Consider the following 21,661-nt stretch of genomic DNA (forward strand, 5'->3'; position numbering starts at 1 on the left):
TATAGAGAACATTTTGGTCCACTCTTTGACCAGGTGTTAATTTCCAGAGTCAGCCTGCAGGGTTGGGAATTAATTGAGGAGCAGTAATAATAGTTCACCACCAACTTGTATCTTAACATGCCGGGTTTAGATAATCCAGGTGCTAACTATGGAAAATTGGGGGAACAGATTCACAATCCTACTCCCATCTTCAGAAAACTATTTGCCTAGTTATTTGAGTTACTCCAAGTCTATTAATGGATCATTTAGATGCCATATCTCTCTAGCCCTGGCAAATGTTCTGAAATGAATTAGTAGTAATCTGACAAGACTTTTTTTTTTTTTAATTATTATTATACTTTGAGTTCTAGGGTACATGTGCATAACGTGCAGACTTTTCTTATGACTAAAAGCTAGTTTCTATTTTATTTTTATTTCAAATTTTCTTGCCAAATAATTCATCTAAATTTCTTCACTGAGATTAATTGACAGCACCAGATACTGCAATAATAAAATGTTTCAGTGCTAACAATTAGATACCCAATTTTAATGTAAACTTTCTTGCATTATAAAGCTCTCAGAGAAGAAATGAAATCTGAAGATTAAATCCATGTAAGTTATGCCCCAAAGAAGTAAATATCCAAAATTAGATTATCTTACCCTGTGAGTTAAAGACAAGAATTAAAGTAAAATGTAATTGTTAACAAGTTAGAAAATATTAAATACAAGTGTATAGAAACACTCATTCTTTTTTTCCAATCCAAGAGGATTAATCAATGGTATTAAATTCTTCTGTGCAAAAGAATTTTCGCTGATTAATGTAAAATGAATACCAGAATTAGGGGAGGGGGAAAGAGCACCATTTTATAATTCCCAATGAAATAACTGATTCAGACAATGATCAATAATGGATGAAACCAATTGAGACTTGGCAGATAAGTATACTAATCGTGAAGGGCTATGCTGCACTGTAGTAATGAACAACCCCAAAATTTCAGCAGCTTAAAACAAATAATTTTGGTTTCTCACTCATGATACATGTCCAATGCTGGCTGACAAAAGGACCTCTCCATTCGGACTCACTCAGAGATCCATCTAGAACATTGTTCCCTGATTCTGAAGCAAAAAAGTTATGTGATGATTTGCAGACTGGCTCTTAAAAGCTTCCACCTGTAAATGCCATGTTTCTTTGGCTAAATTAATTCACATGGTTATATCTAATTTCAAGAGAGTTTTGGAGGTTCAATTCTGCTTGTGCTCAGAAGAGGAAAACTGGAATATGCGTGAACAACACTAATGAAGGACCTTTCCAAAGGAGAGATCAAGCAGTCATCATTTTATCCCACTGATCCGTAATAGAAAAATCTGTCACTGTCTACCCTTGATAGAAAGCAATATGGGATACACAACACCACCTATGAAGTATGCTTGAAAAATTAAACACCAGACAAAACCAAACAAAAATATTTTAATGTAAACAAGCCCTGTAAAGGAAATAGCTGCACTGTAGGCAAGAGTAGGCCGAGTGCAGTATAACATCCAGTGCAGTATAACACAGCAGGAATGGAGTGCAGGCGCACAATCTCATGCATTATATAATCTCAGTTATATAACCATGTTATGAGTGGGCTCATCACCTGGCTCTGAACCACTGTTGCCTGTAAGGTACATAAATGTATCACCAACACTGTGAGAGGACCCGCATAATGGAGCCAGCCACCTTGCAGGCAGACAAAGAGAGAGCCAGCTGCCTTGCAGGTGGACAGCAGGGAGCCAGGGAGCCAGGAAGCCACGAGTGCGCCAGGGAGTGCAGATGCACGTTTTGGGGCTGTGGCCAGTGGGCGGCTGAGACAAAGGCTGACAGAGGGAGAATACAGCCATGTCCCAATTGTCTATGTCCTCCGAGTGTTCTTTCAACTACCTACCACCTGTCTACTGACTACCCTCAGACTCCAGGTTGGGCTGAAACCTGAAAGGCTCCTAGAGCTAACTCTCAGTTAACAGGGAATAAAAAAAGAAACCAATTAAATAACAAGACTAGGAAACATTAAGACAAACCTAGAATCTGAGACATGTTATGAGACGGCAAACAATTTCTTCAATGAGTCAATAGCATTCAAACAATGATTAGTAGTGAGGTTTCAGATTGAAAGAGCTAGGAGAAACATAAAAAGCAACTGTAATGTGTGATCCTTGTTTAGATCCTAATTTAAACAAGCCACCTGTAAAGAAAAAAAAATTTTCATGGAGAAGTGAATTTAGAAAGGATATTGGATGATACCCAGGAATTATTAATTTTGTGAGTTCCTATAAGATGGAAGTTATGTAAGAACATTTTCATATTTTTAGAGATGCATCTCACTGTTTGTACGAGTGAAACAGAGTGATGCCTCAGATTTACTAAAATGCATCAGTAAGAAAAAGAGTAAAACAGATATGGTAAAATCTTGAGAATTTTACCAAAGTCCAATCAGGAAGAAGAAAACTAGGTATTTAAACAGAAGAATGTCATACAAAAATAAAAATAAGAAAAGATTATTTAACGGCGGTAAAAGAATGGAGAAGCCCAACAAGGGATGAACTCTGCAATAGCAAAAACTTGCTACCACCTTTTGACTTGGAATGCAACAGTAGAAAGTACCGATGGAGCTGAACCACCACAGCTGGGCTGCCCAGCATTACCAGGGACCTGAAGAAGGACTGTCTGATAAGAGCAGGATCTTCCAAAATGCAGTGGCTGCCTGAGACCTGGGGAAGCAAGCACTGGTATAATCTCATTCTCCCCTCTCCCTCCAGTATTCCACAAGGGCTTTCTTGAACTGAAACCTCTAGAAGGGAGAAAGCAAGAAGGGAAGCCTGGAAATGTAGTTTTGGTTTTATTGGAGGTGGAGGAGACTCGTACACATTTGCAGAAAGATTTTAAATTTATTACAAAGATACTCTCTTTATGTGTGCAACCTCATCCAGAGATTGTTACCCACATGACAAGTGGGTTCAATTGCTTGGCAAGTGACAGTCCGATGACCACAACCCACAACCAAGGAGGATTTTAAAAGGGGATTTTATTACTTGCAACAAGTAAAGAGGATACCCGGTATAGTTACCCAAAACAGTGTCTCCTCGAAGATGAAAATAGGGCTTTGATTGAGCTGGTTAGCTGAGTCATTGTACGTAGAGGTGGAGTAAAGGCAGCACAGGCACATGCCCATCATGCTTCTACATACATGGTATCAATAGCAAACGGCCAAGAAGCTCCTCCCAGGGTGGGGTTCTTAGTATGGTAATGAGGAGAGTTCACCAAAGTTCATCCCCAACTCAGGTATCTCTGGACCCAACTGATGTTTGTCTTTCAGGGCCTGAGCTTCTTCCTGGAACTTTAAGTGGATACTTTTTCACAGTATGTACCTGAAAACCCAGGCACCCTGAGTTACAGCATTCTCAATGCTCGCCTCTTCCGTGCCTCAATTTCAAAAGATCCAAAATGTTAATAATCGATAATGATTTCACCCTACCAACTGAGGAAACGTGGATTTTCGGCCCTTACCTCACAGTTATTCCAGACAAAATTAGGTTCTCAGAACACCAGAGACTGAAGCAGAAGCTTAGTGGTACCTGAGGAGAAAACACGGGCAAAGATGTTCTCTTTTTTCAGCCTTGACAATATGAAATCTTGATTCTGTGACTTGGGAACCTGATGAGAAATTTCACCAATTTGTAAAGGTTAGTCTTGGCATTGTGCCTTTACTACACCTAGAAGGGAGACTTACCTGGGCAACTTGTCTCTCTCTCAGAGAATGACATTGAGACCATCTTCACTTCTTGATCTATTTAGAAACTTGCCTTGAGTCAGACCCAGTTATCTCACATGAAGTAATTTTTTGCTTCCATTATACATATTCAAAACTCTGGCCTTGTCCCTGGGATTGCAGAAATTAAAGGAATCAAATGGGAACTGGAAACTGAGTGGGGGTTCTATCTGGCAGCAGCAGCTCTTGGGTATCCCATTCACAGGCATTTTTCCCTCCTGTGCCAGAGGGTCTGGTGAGGCACTGATGAGGACTGGGAAACCCTCTCACTAAGGAAAATCTGATCCTAGTCATCACATATGTCTCAACTGGAAAAGGATGCTTTTTCTGCAAATTCCTACAACTGATACTGCCTCTGGGGCCTGGTGAGGATTAATACTGCTGGCTGGTGCTGCACTGTCTTTTTCCTCAGATACTGAATGTTCCAGGCCTTAAGCACCATTTCTTTCTGCTCTGATCATGGAGGCTGGCTCAGCTGAACTTGGACTTTACCTCTGTGCATCAAGGGCTAGCACCATTTCCTGTTTATGAGTGTCTTCTTTGCTTTTATTTTTGTTTAGCCAAACTTCCATCTTTCCAAAATATCTCCTTTAGATTTTGCTTTTCAGGGTGAAAGAAGAAATAAGTTCAGATGCTGCCTGATTTAACTCTGATTTGAAAAATAAATGCACCCAACAAACCAACACGTAATCCTAGTCTGGGCTTAAGCTATTATTAAACTCCACTTCTTATCCAATTCATCTTGACTCTTCCTTTCTATAAAGTTATAATAGTATAAATTTCTTAAGAATGGTCCCTCAGAAGACTAGGAATAGCTGCATCCCCACCTATAATTAATGCACCACTTTTACACCTACCAGAAATTTTTTACAGCATTTTTCTCGAATCTTCCTGGTTATCTCCTCAAAAATCTCTACACACATAATTTATTTTGTACAGCTATCTGAAGTTTAAAGGAGTAGTTGTTCAATTTCTCTTCCTAAAGACTTTCTACTCAGAGCTTTGAGTGGCAATCATAGATTTCTGGATTCTGACCATCTATGGGACAGTCATTCCAGTCTGCTCATTAGGATTATGCCCCCTTTCTCTGATTTTTTGGCTACACTCCATCTGATCTAGTTAAAAATTCAAATATCTATCCAGTTTCTAATACCATTTTAAAAAACAGGTAGGCAGAGTAAGTCTTTTTCCTTTTTTAACTTATTTCATCTTCAAGTTTTTATTTCCCTGTCATATCTGTCAAGTCTGTCCTCTAAGGTCTAACCTTTATTCTAAGGAAATACTGCATTTCTCCAATTTATCCAAGCTATCTTTCTGAGGTTCCCTCAGAAGCAGACCTTGAGACAAGGCGAGTGCAGTTCATTTGGCAGGCAGGCGATGCTCTAGGAAGCACCACTAGGGGAGTGGGGAATGAGACAGGAAAGAGGAGGGAGCCACTACAGTGTTCAATTATGAGCAGATGGGCTCTGCGGGCATCTGGGACTCAATCTAATGGGTGCTTTGGGTGGTTGTCCCACTGAAGAATGAAGAAGAGGGGAATTTATCCCCCAACTCCTGTCCATCATTGGTTGAGAGCTACCCCATAGTCACTATAAATACTATTGTTTCAGTCTCTTCCAAGCTCTAGAAATATTGCATAAGTAAGCCAGTGCATTACTGTCTACTGTGTTCATTCCCAATTTTTCCACAGGTGGGAGCTTTAGCAATAGTGATGCTACAGTATTCCAGATGTTTCCCCATCTCACATTTACTGCCAGCAGTGAGGTACTTATTGCTATTTGGACAGTGACTGTTTCAATTCCACAATCCCATCCTGAGGCTCTGCTTTGGAATATACCTTAGAACCATTGTCTTCCGTTGAGCCACTCCTGAAATAAAACTGGATATAAGGATTTGAGTGAAAGTTTTCTATTTTGGAAGTGATCCCAGGAAGCACTAATAAGGGAGTGGAGAAGTGAGACAAGGAAAGAAATGACACCAATACAGTGTGTGTTAACAAGGAAGTTACTGATGTGAGCCCCATCCCACTGAGGACATCACGAGATCTATGTATGTCTCACAGTTATGTCATGGGGAAGGAAGCTGATGGTTTAGCCACCAGCGCTTGTCAGTCCTTACCTGAAGACTGCCCCAGGGTGTTATTTCCTGGGCAATTCCACCTTTTTCTGGGCAAAGGCTAAGCATGTGTCTTGGTCCTCTTGGGCTGCTATAACAAAATACCATAAACTGGGTGACTTACAGATAATAGAAATTTATTTCTCACAGTTTTGGAGGCTGAGAAGTCCAAGATCAAGCCACCAGTAGATTCAGTGTCTGGTGAGGGAGGGCCCACTTCCTGGTCCATAGAGGGTGGTCTTCCCAGCCTCACATGGCAGAAGCAGCAAGAGAGCTCCCTGAGGTCTCTCTTGGAAGGAGGTGTGCATTGTAAGGACACTCATTCTATTCATGAGGGCTCTACTCTCATGACCTAAACACCAACCAAAGAATCCATCTCCAGATACCATGGATTTGAGGAACATAAACCTTTAGTCTATAGCAGGACATGACCAGAAAAGGCCTCAGAGATAGCATTGCAGAGGTCTGCAATGGGAAGCTGCAGAAATATAGAGGAATAGCAAGTATTTAGAAGATAAGGGTGGGCACCAATATCTGCCATATAGTCTTCCTTCATTTTGTTTCCATGGTTCTGCTCTTACTGTTTTGATAATCAGACTAAAATAGGTTTTTCAAATCAATCTTACTCTTCTTTAGTCCTTAAAGTTGATTCCTAGAGATGGACAATTCCAGGCATAGGCCTTTTTTTTTTTTTTTTTTTTTTTTTTTTGAGACAGAGTCTCGCTCTGTCACCCAGGCTGGAGTGCAATGGCATGATCCAGGCTCGCTGCAAGCTCTGCCTCCCGGGTTCATGCCATTCTCCTGCCTCAGCCTCCTGAGTAGCTGGGACTACAGGTGCTCACCACCACGCCCAGCTCATTTTTTTTTTTTTTTTTTTTTGTATTTTGTTGTAGAGATGGGGTTTCACCATGTTAGCCAGGATGGTCTTGATCTCCTGACCTCATGGTCTGCCCACCTCAGCCTCCCAAAGTGCTAGGATTACAAGCATGAGCCACCACACCCAGCCCAGGCATAAACCTTTTTAAATTGTCAACTTAGACTTTGAATTTGCAACTGCTTTATTTCTCAACGAAAAATCTGACATATTTTCCTTAGAATAATGATCCCCATTCTTTTCAGTTTGTTTATTAATGAAATGCACCACTTTCCTCTCGGCAAAGCTTCAGTTTGGACTTCTGAAACTTAAAACAGTGATTAGAGATAATGAAGTTAACTAGAGTGAGATTCAACTGGAGGCTAAATAGTGTGGAGTGACTCTTGAACTTACTAGCAAGCTTCTCCGGATCCATCCAATGGCCCGAGATGCAGGTAGTGAAATTTGAACTAGGTTAGCTCTGACTACTTAGGCCTAGGACTAGCAATTTAAGCAAGAGTGCTATAAGATCCATTTATATATTGCATATATCTATTCCAAATTATATTTTCTGACATGGAACTTTTGTGTCAAAAGCATACACTTTTTAAAAACTGTCTAAATATATTTAAGAAAAGTTAATCCATTTTAAACACCAACCAAGAGTATGTAAAAGTTTCTATGAACCCTCTCCAATACTAAGTATTTTGATTTCCTCTTTACCTTTGACAAGATAGAGCATGACATACTATCTGATCTAAACTTTGTTCTAGGGATTTTGAGTAGTTTTGTTACCCTATTGCTAATTTGTGTTGAGTGTATGTGAATTTGTGTGAGGTCTTTATATATTAGGCTCTATTATAAATCTTTTCTAATACTTTCATTTACCTTTCAAATTTATCTTATGACATACCAAATGTGTATACTCATATATACATTTGATATATATGAGTATACCAACACAATAATACTCAGATCTATTCATTTTAAAATAAATTTTCAAATTATTACATGTTTAAAACTTTCTTTAATTCAGGGGTATATTTGCAGGATGTACAGGTTTGTTACATAGGTAAACGTGTGTCATAGAGGTTTGTTTTACCAATTATTTCATCACCCAGGTATTAAGCCTAGTATTATTTTCCCTGACTCTTTCCTTCTTCCCACTCTCCACCCTTCAATAGGCCCCAGTGTCTATTGTTCACCTCTATGTGTCCATGTAGCCTCATCATTTAGCTCCCATTTATAAGTGAGATCGTGTGGTATTTGGTTTTCTGTTGCTGTGTTACTTTGCTAAGGATAATGGCCACCAGATCCACCCATGTCCCTGCAAAGAACATGGTTTCATTCTTTATTGTGGCTGCATAGTAGTAAATGGTATATATGTACCACATTTTCTTTATCCAGTCTATCACTTAGGGACATTTGGGTTGACTCCATGTCTTTGCTATTGTAAATAAAGCTGCAATGGAGATACACATGTGTGTATCTTTATAATAGAATGATTAATAGTCCTTTGGATATATATCCAGTAATGGGATTGCTGGATTGAATGGTATTTCTGACTTTAAGTCTTTGAGTAATTGGCACACAGTCTTCCACAATGGTTGAACTAATTTGCACCCCCACAAACAGTGTATAAGCATTCTTTGAAACTTTTTTTGTTATGATTTCCATTACTTTAAGTTCAAAAGTCATTCTTCATCTCCATATTAGAAATATGTACTTAGATTTTCTTCTAAATGTTAATGGTATTTTTTTACATTTAAAATTACAACATGTATGGAATTTAATATGTTATTTTTTCTAATTATTATTTGTTTGTCCCTAAACGTTGGGTGACTCCCTCTTTTACCCAATTCCTTGCATTTTTTAATAAAGCCAAACATATGCACACAAGAATACCTTCATGTTACTTTACTGTTCCATTTATCTCTAAATCCTTATGCTAATATCACATTATTTTGCTAAATATCTAATGTATCAAATACCCCCACATTTTATATCCATTTACAAAATTTCATTAACTACACATATTTGCTTTCTCTTCAAATGGACTTCAAAATTTTATTAGCTACTTTTACTTGTTTATTCTTCAGGAGTACTTTAAAATCACTACCACATTCAAAATTACTCTAAAGCCTAATGGGATTTTTATAGGCATTTCATTATAAATTAATTTAGAAATTGATTTTTAAATAATGCTTAGCCTTTCAAGAATGTGGCATGCAGCATAATTCAGTCACTTCTACTTTTCATGTCCCATGGCAGCTTATTTTTTCTCAAATAAGATTTGCTTACATACTATTAAGGGACATAATATAGACAGCTGATGTACAAAAGCAAATAGGTGTATATAAATCAAAGCACCCATTATACAACATACATGTGCCTATACAATAATAAAGATTTGCCCTGGCACCTGAGACATCTTTCTGTCCTACTTGCTAGTCATTGCTAGAATACTTATTTGTAACCAGTTTCAATAGTCAGGGTCCTGGCAGAAAACCAGATGACACACTCAAAGGGATTATTGATAAGAGTTCATGAAAAGTCTATTGACAGAGGCAAGAACATGATTAGGGATCCAACAAGGGGTGAAGAAGCACAGGAGACTGACAGCAATAGGAAGCCATCACCTTCACTAGCCTGAAGGGTAAGGAAAATGTGTTGTGCCGTTTCCACAACCCATTGAGAGCTGTAGCTATGGAAGAAGATGGCCTGAGTAGATACCTGGCCTGAAAGGAAATAAACAGCAAATAAATACTATGATTTTTATCTGTTTCTACATTTTGCTCTCCAGCTAGCACCTCCCATTTCCTGAATCCAACCAAAAGGAAAAGAGCAGAGGAAGGCAGGTGATATATTCTGAAAAAGTCAACCTCCCTTCCAGGTAGAAAAGTACAGGAAAGGACAAAGAAGAGCTCTCAAGAGCCTGATAGATGAGGAGATAGACAAAGCATGGCTTTTTAATAGAATAAAAACCCATGTAAGTGTAGAAATACAAAAAGACTTGCACAGGTTGACAAAGACAAATATTGAAAATAGAGTGAATAAGAACAGTTTTTAAAGAATGTAAATTTCTGCATGATTCAATTCATGTCTATTTTGGAAACACAGGAAGCAATAATATATATTTTGTGCACATAAACCTGTGTATTAAAAGTAATATCAAAAATTTAAAAACATATAAAATAAGAATAGATGCTAAATTTAGTTAGTGGTTACCTCTAGGAATGGAGAGAACGAATGCTATGGAGATTTGAGGCTTCCACTGCACTCCAGCCTGGGCAACAGACAAAAACCCAGTCCCTAAAATTAATAATAACAATAATATTCACAAATCCTAAAAATTACTATTGAATTTTAATGAGAATCTGGAAAATCAAATGTTTTAATCGTTTTCTATTAACTTTTTTCAATAAACATGCTAAACACTTTTTAAAAAATGATTTCATGCCTTTCTAAAATCTAGGTGTAAGTACATAAATTTCTGTTATAGTTTTTTCTGTATATACTTCTCTGTATTTTGAAATATTTCATAATTAACTATAAAATAAAGAGCCAATATGAAAAAGAAAGAGAGAAAGAGGAAGAGCTTAGTCTGGCCCATGAGAGAAGGCAGCTGCCATGTTTCCTACGGGAACAAATCAAGGACCCAGGACACACAATTGGAGGGGTAACAGTGTCTTCATGCAGTCCTCCAGCAGCCTCTGCTCCAGAAGCCATGCCTGTGTGTGTCCTCCTCAGTCCAGCATCACTTCCCTCAGAATCAGTGGGACTTGCAACCAGATTCTGGCGTTAGGTTTTCCCTAAGTCTTTTTTTTTAAGAGAGCAAACTTTGAAGTTTATTCAATAATTAGTCCTCATATATAAAAAAGTTTCATATTAATGAATAATACACGTCACTTCAAGGTTTTAGACAATATAAAAACTTACAGAAAAGTGTTTTTAGACCACTTTACATAGTTGGAGGAAGAAAACAAAAGGATTAAACTAAATTATGAGTTCAAATACAGTTATGATCAAAATTATGTAAAACAAAAAAATCAAAACACATTTTGCAGCAGAACCTGTAAAAGCTTTTTTGTATTCATCTTTTTGAACCATGAAATAGAATGAATTTGTCTTATTTTAATAAGATTTTCAAGAAACAGAAATAATTTAATCATGAAGTATGAGCTTGAAAATGAACATATTCTATTATCAGTATCAATTGGTGAATTAACTGTTATCCAAAAAGGTTGACAAGTTCTAACTAGTATGAACAGAATATTGAATTCATTAATGAATATATAACTATTTTGGGCACACAAATAATCCCTAGTTTTATACCCACTGCATTTCAAAATTCTTTAAACTGCGGGGCATTCGATGTATTTAATGTGGCAGAAAAAATATTAAATGATTCATTATTTTATTCTGTTCAGTCCTTTTCCCATTAAACAAGAAAACACTGACATAACCATTTTTGGTTTCACTTCCACAAGGTCAACACGTAATGCATATATCTGGGCACTGATCTCACAAGCAACTGAAGTGGCATATCTTGAAGCTGGAAATAAAAGTATTTTTATTTGCACTTTAAAAAGTACACTTTCACCCTTTCCAAGATCTGATGACATATTCAATGTGTACCTTCTCATCAGCTGCCATAACCAATGCCAGAATAAATGTTGAATTCCCTTCATTTAGGTCCTGCCCAGCAATGCCAACGAAGGAGAATTTGGCTTTGTTCATATTCAATGCACTCCTTCTCATCAGCTGCCATAACCAACGCCAGAATAAACACTGAATTCCCTTCATTTAGGTCCTGCCCAGCAATGCCAATGAAGGAGAATTTGGCCTTATTCTTCCCAAGTTCCACTGCATGGTTAGTTATCAATGTTTATGTTCTCTCCAAGGGCAGGATAAGGGGGTTTGTTAACATGGCTCCAGTTGAATGAGACTCAGATCATATCATAGAGCTGAAAGATCGCTAAAGCATCTGCAAGGTAACTGTACAAATGATAAATGTATGCATTCATTCCCAAGGAATTCACCAGTTCTGAAATGTCCCCTCTTCTTTGCTCTCTGCCTCCAATAAGTTTATATTCATGTCATTATTATCCAACTTGTGTAGGCATGAATAGGTATTAAACAGATTAACTATGAAAGCTAAATTAAGTTTAGGATTGCCTGAAACCACATCTGCAGGAGTAACAAACTGTTTGCAGCCAAGTTGATCTACTTCTTGAAGCATATGTCCAGCACACTTCAGATCATTTTTCTTATGAAATCCTGAAGATGGACTGGAAATTCCATATTCCCAGTAAACTTTAGGGTCCATTTGTTTAAGCAGATGAAAATAGGCTCTTGAATCCTTATTGCCTTGGCTGAAGTTGTTGATGGTACACCATCCTGCCTCAGCCAGATGATAGTTCACCCATTACAGTAGTAAGTCCTTAGGAGAAAGCTACATCAGCACCTCTAGTTCCTCACCTTCATTTAGCAATGCAATCAGAGCTTCATTCCTAGAAATCTCATCAAAAAGTCCAACTTAGATGATCTACCAGAGAAGTCCTAAGACCAAACGAGGTTTTCCTTCTTTGAGATTCTTTGCACTGATGTTGACCCCTGTACAACCAATGGTTGAGACAGAATTTGTGTCCAGTGTATTAGTCCATTCTCATGCTGCTATAAAGAACTGCCCAAGACTGGGTAATTTATAAAGAGGTTTAATTGACTACAGTTCCACACGGCTGGGGAAGTCTCAGGAAACTTACAATCATGGTGGAAGAGGAAGCAAACACATCCTTCTTCACATGGCAGCAGGAAGGAGAAGTGCCAAGCAAAAGCGGGGAAAGACCCTTATAAAACTATCAGATCTCATTTGAACTGACTATCATAAGAACAGCATGAGGGTAACTGCTCCCGTGGTTAAATTACCTCCCACCAGATGTCTCCCACAGCAGGAGGAGATTATGCGAACTACAATTCAAGGTGAGATTGGGTGGGGACACAGAGCCAAACCATATTATTCTACCCCTGGCCCCTCCCAAATTGTATGTCTTCACATTTCAAAACACAATCATGCCCTTCCAACAGTCCCCCAAAGTCTTAACTCATTCTGGTTAACTCAGAAGTCCAAGTCCAAAATCTCATCTGAGACAAGGCAAACCCCTTCCGTTTATGAGCCTGTAAAATCAAAAGCAAGTTACTTCCTTCCTAGATACAGTGGGGGTACAGGCATATTACACCTGTTTCAAATGGGAAAAATTGGCCAAAACAAAGGGGCTATAGGCCTCATACAAGTTTAAAATCCAGTAGGGAAGCCAAATGTTAAAGCTCCAAAATCATCTCCTTTGACTCCATGTCTCACATCCAGGGCATGCTGATGCAAAAGATGAGATCCCACAGCCTTGGGCAGCTCTGCCCCTGTGACTTTGCAGGGCACAGTCCCCCTCCTGACTGCTTGTGTTGAGTCTCTGTGGCTTTTCCAGGCTCACAGTGCAAGCTGCCAGTGGATCTATCATTCTGAGGTCCGGAAGACAGTGGTCTTCTTCTCACAGCTCTGCTAAGCAGTGCCCCAGTGGGGACTCCGTGTAGGGGCTTCAGTCCCACATTTCCCTTTCTCACTGGCCTAGCAGAGGTTCTCCATGAAGGCTCCACCACTGCAGCAAACTTCTGCCTACACATCCGGATATTTCCACACATCCTCTGAAATCTAGGTAGAGGTTCCCAAACCTCAACTCTCGACTTCTGTGCACCCTCAGGCCCAACACCATGCGTTAGCCACCAAGGCTTGGAGTTTGCACCCTTTGAAGCCACGACCTCAGCTCTACCATGGCCTCTTTTAACCATGTCTGGGACACAGGGCACCAAGCCCTGAGACTGCACAAAGCAGCAAGGACCTGGTCCTGGCCCATGAAACCATTTTTCCTTTCTGAGGCTCTGGGCCTGTGATGAGACGGACTGCTGGGATGACCTCTGACATGCCCTGGAGACATTTTCCCCATTGTCTTGGTGATTAACATTTGGCTCCTCAGTACTTATACAAATTTCTGCAGACTGCTTGAATTTCTCCTCAGAAAATGGGTTTTTCTCTTCTATCACATTGTCAGGCTGCAAATTTTCCTAACTTTGCTTCCCTTTTAAACATAAGTTCCAATTCCAAACCATATCTTTGTGAGTATATAAAACTGAATGCTTTCAACAGCATCCAAGTCACGTCTTGGACACTTTGCTGCTTAGAAATTTCTTTCGCCAGATACCCAAAATCATCTCTCTCAAGTTCAAAACAGATCTTTGAGATCTTTGGGCAAAGGAAGAGGCAAAAAGAAAAAAAAAAAAGAAGCCAGTCTCTTTACTAAAACATACTGAGAGTCACCTTTATTCCAGTTCCTAACAAGTCCCTTATCTCCATCTGAGACCATTTCAGCCTGGACTTCATTGTCCATATCACTATCAGCATTTTGGTCAAAGCCATTTAACAAGTCTCTAGAAAGTTCCAAACTTTCCCACATCTTCCTGTCTTCTGAGCCCTCCAAACTGTTCCAACCTCTGCCTGTTACCAAGTTCCAAAATCACTTCCAAATTTTCAGGTAATTTTACAGCAGTGTCCCACTATCGAGTACCAATTTATTGTATTAGTCCATTCTCACATGGCCTTAAGGAAATGCCCAAGACTGGGTAATTTATAAAGGAAAGAGCTTTAATTGACTTGCCATTCCACAGGGCTGGGGAAGCCTCAGGAAACTTACAGTCATGGTGAATGGTGGATGGAGAAGCAAACACATCCTTCTTCACATGATGGCAGGAAGGAGAATTGCAGATCAAAAGGGGGGAAGCCCCTTATAAAGCCATCAGATCCCCTGAGAACTCACTATCATGAGAACAACATGAGGATAACTGCCCTCATGATTAAATTACCTCCCACCAGGTCTCTCCCATGACACTTGGGGATCATGGGAACTATAATTCATGGTGAGATTTGGGTGGGGACACAGAGCTAAATCATATCGACTAGGTTTAAACTTTCAGAAAGAGTGAAAGTGGTGAGCTTTTTATTAATGGCTATTTCATCAGTTGTATCTGGTTCAAATAAATTGATCATTTTGCAAAGAAGGATGAGATCTGCAAGTAACTTAAAGATACTGCCATCATTGAAGTTCATGGGTATAAGATGCTTCATTTACAAGACTACAGTCAGGTTCATTCTCCAGGGCTTTGTTTATCCAGTTAACAAAAGCCCCTTTTTCCCCCTGATATGAATGTTGTGCGCCCTTACTGGAAATAGATGAAGTTCCTCTCACAGCAGTAATTATTTGCCTCATGTTCATTATTTTTCAGGATGTTTTGCTAATATCTTTCCTTTTTAATTCTTGCATCAGTGACACAAATTCTTCAAATTGATTTTGCCATGTTGGTTGTTGTCAGCAACTGCTAGAATTTTCTCATATACCTTGTACCTGGCATAGGAAGGCTTGCTTCATTAAACAGGTCTTGGAGTTCACAGTCGCAGACATACCCACTATTGTGAATAATCCCACTAAACACTTCTTTTACTTCTTCAAGCTCCTCCCAAGAAATGGTAGTAGTACTGTTTCCAACTTTGGACAGGAAAGACTACCATCAGGTCTTCATATCTCTTTATCTTGTAGTTTACTAGCTGCTTTCACATTCACTATCTTGTTTAAGCATCAAACCCACAGCTGAAGAGAAGGCCTCCCTTCTCAAGGGGTCAGAAACAGAATCACAAACTTTGACTTCTCATCCATCATTCCCCTAAGTCTTAACTTTAAGTGATGTTGTCAGTTTTCCTCCTTTATGGTGACTGGATGGGCATTTTTAAAAGGAAGCTGAGAAAACCCCCATTAGCTGCTTACATCTAGGCATCATTTTAAACTGCAGTGCACAATAATGAATCAGCTTAAATAAATCCAGTCGTGCTAAGGTTCTTAAGACACTGGATTGTAATTTATCTTTTTTCTGTTCTCTAGTAGCCTATCAGTTCTTCTGGGGCAGAAAATCTTTTTTTCTTATTTATCTCTGGGTCTTCAGCATCTGGCATAGTGCTTGATATCAATCAAAGCAAACAGCTGTGTTTGAGATGTGATGAAAATTTAGACATGTAGAGAATCGAATGGTAAGAGGAACAAAATTTTAAAAAGGAAATCATAGGAAAGAATTTTGAGGAAAAACTATATCTTATAATGAAACACATCTATTGCAAATTAGGACAATTTTGACAATATATTTATTTCTGAATACAGATTATAAGATATAATTATTATTCTATGATATATGAATATATGCATGTATGGCATATATAACATGATATATTTTATATTGGAAAGTTATTTCTGCTTGAAATACAACACAATGAGCACCTGTATAACCTTCATCTGGATAAAGGTTCTTTATAGCTATTTTTCCCCTATCCAGGATTCAATCAAGGGATTATGCATTTCATTTGGTTGTCACATCCTTTTAGCCTTTGATGGAGAACATACACACACACACACACAAACACACGCTCTTTTTTGTTCTTTGTGACAGTAGCATTTGTCCAGGCAATTTGTCTTGTATCTCAATCTTGATTTCTCTGATAGGAGACAAATCTTTACATTTAGATGCAGGTTAGGTATGGTTGGCAAAAATACTACTTAGGTGATTTTGTGTGTCTCAGAAGATGTATCATCACCAGAAGTACATAATGTCAGTTTGTTCCAGTGTTAATGATGCTAAATTTCATCAGTCAAGGTAGTGTCATCAAATCTCTCCAATAAAGTTACTGTTTTCTCTTTGTAATTAAATAACATATAGAGCGATGTTTTGAGACTATTCTGTTAACCCAATGAATTTAGTGTCCATTGATAAATCTTCCTTGAATTATTACATATGTGTTGCAAAATAATGATTTTCTAATTATTTCACTTTCTCCACTTAAATTAGCTGATATGCTCTGTAAAGAAGAGTTTCTCCCTCCACACACTGACCTTTATTTTATAAGTGTGTAGTTACAGACTCTATTTCTGCCTTTGATGTATTTTAATCCATTACCATTATTATGGTTTTGATGCTCAGATTGTCTCACACTTAGCCAATGAGAACTCCTCCAAACTGGCTTCTGAGTCATTTTGATGTACTTCTCTCATTTGCTGAACACATATTTGCTTTCTGACCCAACAAGATATGACAGACAGTCTCTCCTTTTACTTTCCCTTCTCCAGACCTGTGAACAGCCTTTACTGTAAGGAACCTGCTGCCTTTTACTGAGGATGGTGCTTAGATCCCATGGCCCATTGAGTTACTGTTACTGAGTATGGCCTAAAGACTTCTCTAACCCATGTCTACTACCTCCACCCTACTCCATGGCAACAATCCTCAGTTGGTCTTGTGACAAGAAATCTGGCTTCCTTTCATCCACTTGCTCACACTATAGTCAGTGTGATCTTGCCAAATCTAAATTTGTCCCTGCCATACCATGTGCGTGTGCATGCATACATTCATGCAGTTCGTAACACACTTGAAACAATTCAGTGGTTGCCCTTTGGGTTGCAGAATGAACACCAAGAACATTAGAATGACCAAAAAGCATGTGGGCACATGGCTCGTCCTTTTTCCACACCCTAGTTGCATCTGGCCACTTTTCCCCAGCTCTCTATGCTTTATCAGCATTGGCCTCTTTTCCAAACATACCATGCTATCTCCCATCACAGGCTATTGTATGTTCTGCTCTCTGTCTAACATGGTGCCCTCTCACCTGGTATGTCAGATTCCTGACATATTGGTTTAGTGCCTCAGCTTCCCCTCCACGCATAGCTGGAGTGGACTCTCCATATGGGTTTGACTCACTTTGCACTCACAGCTTCTTGCCCCTTTTTTACTTTCTGCCCAGGGCTTCTCAGATTCAGTGGGCAAGAGCAGGAGCATGCTTCACATATAAGCATGTGTTGGGGAGTTAACTCTCCCAAGAGCACTCATTAGTCATGAGCAGAGGCCGTGGCAAATGATACAAATCAGGTCTCTTTTTTCTCCTGAGCCATTTTGCCAGCACATCACATCGTCTCTCACCTCATGCCTTTGTTTCTCCCACACTACAGCATTCTGTACACCAGAGGTCACGCAAATCCTGTCTTCTCCTGTCCGTTCTCACACTTTTACATGTTTACATAATAATCAGAGCCCAGCTTTAATGTCGCTTGCCTCATTGAAGTCTCTCCTGTTACCTCCAGTGAAAATTAATCACTCATTTCTCTACAGCCATGACACAACTTCATTATTTCTATTCAAATATTATTCCATCCAACTTTCTTTTATATCGAGATATCTTGATAGGCTTGTAGCTCATTGAGGCAAGAAGCCTATTATAAGCTGAAACATGTCCTCCCAAAAATTCACGTTGAAGTCCCGACTCCCACTACCTCAGAATGTGACTATTTGGAGACAGATTTGTACCAAGGTAATCAAGGTAAAATGAGGTCTTTACAGTGGTCCCCAAGCCAATATGACTAATGTCTTTATAAGAAGAGGAAATTTCGACACAGATGTGTACTGAGGGAAGATGATGTGAAGACAAGGCAGAAGGCAGTTATCTACAAGCCAAGGAGGGAGGCCTAGAACAGATCCTTCCCTCACAGCCCTCAGAAGAAACCAATCCTGCTGATACCTTGATCTTAGACTTCTCACCTCCAGGACCCGTGAGAAAATAAATTTCTGTTGTTTAAGCCACCCTGTCTGTTGCACTGTGTTATGGCAGTCCCAGCCATCTAACACACTCCCTGTATTTTTTCTCAGCTAACTAGCATCTCACACAGTGAAAACATATGGCGAGCCTGCAATCAATGTTTTCTTGTGTGGATTTAATTAATCACCATGCTATAATGTATTCCTTCCCTAGTATGTAAAAACTGGCTTTAGAGTCAAAGCTGAGTTCAAATTCTACCATCTTACTAGCTGAGTGACAATAGGAAAGAAAGCAAATCTTAGGTTAAAGACAGGATTAATCATCATCTAACTCATAGGAGCATTTTAACAATTACATGAGATACTGTAAGGAGGTATTCAACATAGTACCTGAAAAGGAATAAGCACTCGATAAGTATTAACTACTATTGCTGCCATAATGATTATATGTGCAATAAAAATATAGTGTCAGGATGGAGAAATACATAGAAGTATATTTTGGTGATCCAGTCTAGGATAGATAATTTACCATGTACTGCACATTTTCTTCAATGTCTTAGTTAAAAGTGAACTAAAAAATACACTAAGTTCTTCAAAAGAAGAAAGTCATTGTTCACTGTGTACTGAAACACTTTATGGAAATATTCGTGCCTTTTGGCTCTTACAATGAAGATTCATTACCAAAAGACATGTCTACAGGGTGAGATAGGCCCAAATGGCCAGGCAATCTCCCAAAATGACAGGCTATTATGTTTCCGCTTCTGAAGGAGTTTCATCCATGAATAGTGCCTCTGAAAGACAAACTACCCTAGATGACATTCTTAATGGGACAGGGTTGAATTGGGAGAAAGTAAATCTAAGCACCTAAAAAATATTGTTACTTGTTACTCCTTTCTAGAAAATCGTTTTCTCACACCTGGGTCACTTTAGTGCTTGAATGCAAAATTTTACAGAGAATAAAAGCAGTGAAGTATGTGTATTAGGGTAAGAAAATTCAATCTAGATGATACTATGGGATGTTATTTTTATTAAACACACACACACACACACACACACACACACAAAACAAATTAGGGCCCCTGGTCTCTAAGACATAAGGGAAATGTTGACCATTTCAGGTCACAGGTGAAATCACCAAACCTTACTTTAAGCAAAGAAGCAACAGAGAGGGGCCGAGGGATGAGGACGGGCCAACTGTAATCTGAGTTAATCAGGGTGAGACTCACTGGCTTCAGCCATCTCCTGAGACAAGCTGGGACTGACATTTCAAATTGAAGAAGCACTATATGATTCTGCCATCTTGGTTTGAGAAAGCAGACGTTGCCAACTGGTTATCTCTTTTCCTTTATCCTCTAAGGATGCAGTGCAATGTTTCTGTGTCCCTATGGCCAAGTTTTCTTATAACTAGTCAAGAAAATGCTCTGAATTCCCTTAGAGTCATATTAAGTGGTATGCTGCTCTCACAATATCCCTAGAGGGCCTGCTCCACTTGAAATACCACAAACCAAACCTATTCTGACTCCTGGAAACAAGACATCTCCCCACCTCCAGCCACTCTTCCAGTGTGCACAGCCCACAGGTACTAAATCTGCAGAGGCTCTCAAAACAAGGAGACACCCGAATACCTAAATCCTCTACCCAACTCAGCAGATAAAGCCCCAACACCTGTCAGCATGCCATATCCCAAATTACTTTACTCTCAGAATGGCTAGATCCTCTCCCCAAATGACCATAATTACTATCTTCAACTACAATAACTCACTCACCCGTTGCTATAATCTATGAGACATTTACCCCCAGATGATATGCCATTACCTCTTCCTCCATATTTCCAATCATGTTACCCCTCTGACATTTGGGAGATTCGTAAAAAAGACGAGAGACATCCTCAGGGACTTGTCTATGGGTGAATTTATTGCCTTCTACTCGTTGCATTTAGAGAACAGTACTCTGTGATTTAAAATAAATGAAATATGGCTTACGTTTTAAAAATAAACACAGCTTTACATTTGCATTGATGCTTCTTGATAAAGATGTGTGTTCATTTTCTTTTAATAACTGCATATCCTATGACTGATATCTGAGAAACTGCCGTATTATAAACACCAGGTGGGTCGCAGACCTGCTGATGATATCAGAGTATAAACCAGTCAAAACCATTCCCGTTAAACTTTAGGCAATTACAGTACTCACCACTGAGGATGATGAAACAAAAGCAGAGAAGCAAAAACCATTTATGGGAATGTTTGAATTGCTGTTCGGTAAACACAGACACTTGAGAAGAGTGAACCATAAACTGAAAAGCTTGAGTACGAGTGAGTGGGTGGCAGGACAGCAAGCAGCACAAGGTTTTCATGACCTAAGAGTAGAGAGTTTGTACAGATTGTGTCTATCATTGTAATATTTCCACAATCCATTGAGGCAATGACCTCTTTTCTGAAAATGAACATTGATGTGTAGCTCTTTAATGCCTCCATTTGTAATGGCTATATTGTGCATTTAATTTATGGCATTTCCTTTGATCATCATTTAAAAATCATTTACTATATTAAAAATTCAATTCATCAGTTATGGCAGATATTTTTTGCTCTTCCACTTTTCATCCCCAGCCCATCTCTGATCCCAGCTACAGTAGGAGTGGACTGGTCTATGCAAAATGCCAACATCCCATCTTAAGCTTGTGCATTTTTGTCTCTGCTTTTCTACATTAAGGCCTTTTTCCATGACCAAGGAACTTGCTTAATCCTACAAAAGCACAGCCTAGGAGCATGAGGGAGTTAAAGGTACAGAGACACACTCAATCAGCAGGGATAGGAACCGGCAGATAAATGCCCCAACCCCTAGTCTTTTAGACAAACAGTCCTAATAGGCATTCTGTGTGCTTCACAGAGGATCTTGCAAAACTGCACCACCAAGACTGCAATTCTAATGACACATCCTAATATGGCTTCTTCTCTTTCCCTATCTCATTCTAAGCTTCTTCACTACTGGTTCCTGGGTTCCCCTCCTAATGATAGCATAGGCTCCCAGCTTCCCAACTTCTAATCCTATGCTCTGCTTTCAGGGGAGCCCAAACAAAGACAGAAAAATCTTAAAATCTAGAGGTATTTAGATAGCAGAAACCAGGAATGAAGAAAGAATCCAGAAGCAGAAATTGGGACATGAAGGCAGTAAAAGCAACTTGGAAAATATTACCATCGAATCATTAAACAATATCTACTTAGTGTTTACTGAGTGC

The 21,661-nt window shown here is 39.1% G+C and overlaps 1 pseudogene; it reads right to left on the bottom strand.

The window, feature by feature from the left end:
- Positions 1–11,165: 11,165 nt before the first annotated feature.
- LOC100425454 (plastin-1-like) lies at positions 11,166–15,225 on the bottom strand (annotated as a pseudogene).
- Between the last annotated feature and the right edge of the window lie 6,436 nt (positions 15,226–21,661).

Source organism: Macaca mulatta, chromosome 14 (assembly GCF_049350105.2).
Source record: "Macaca mulatta isolate MMU2019108-1 chromosome 14, T2T-MMU8v2.0, whole genome shotgun sequence".
NCBI lineage: Eukaryota > Metazoa > Chordata > Mammalia > Primates > Cercopithecidae > Macaca > Macaca mulatta.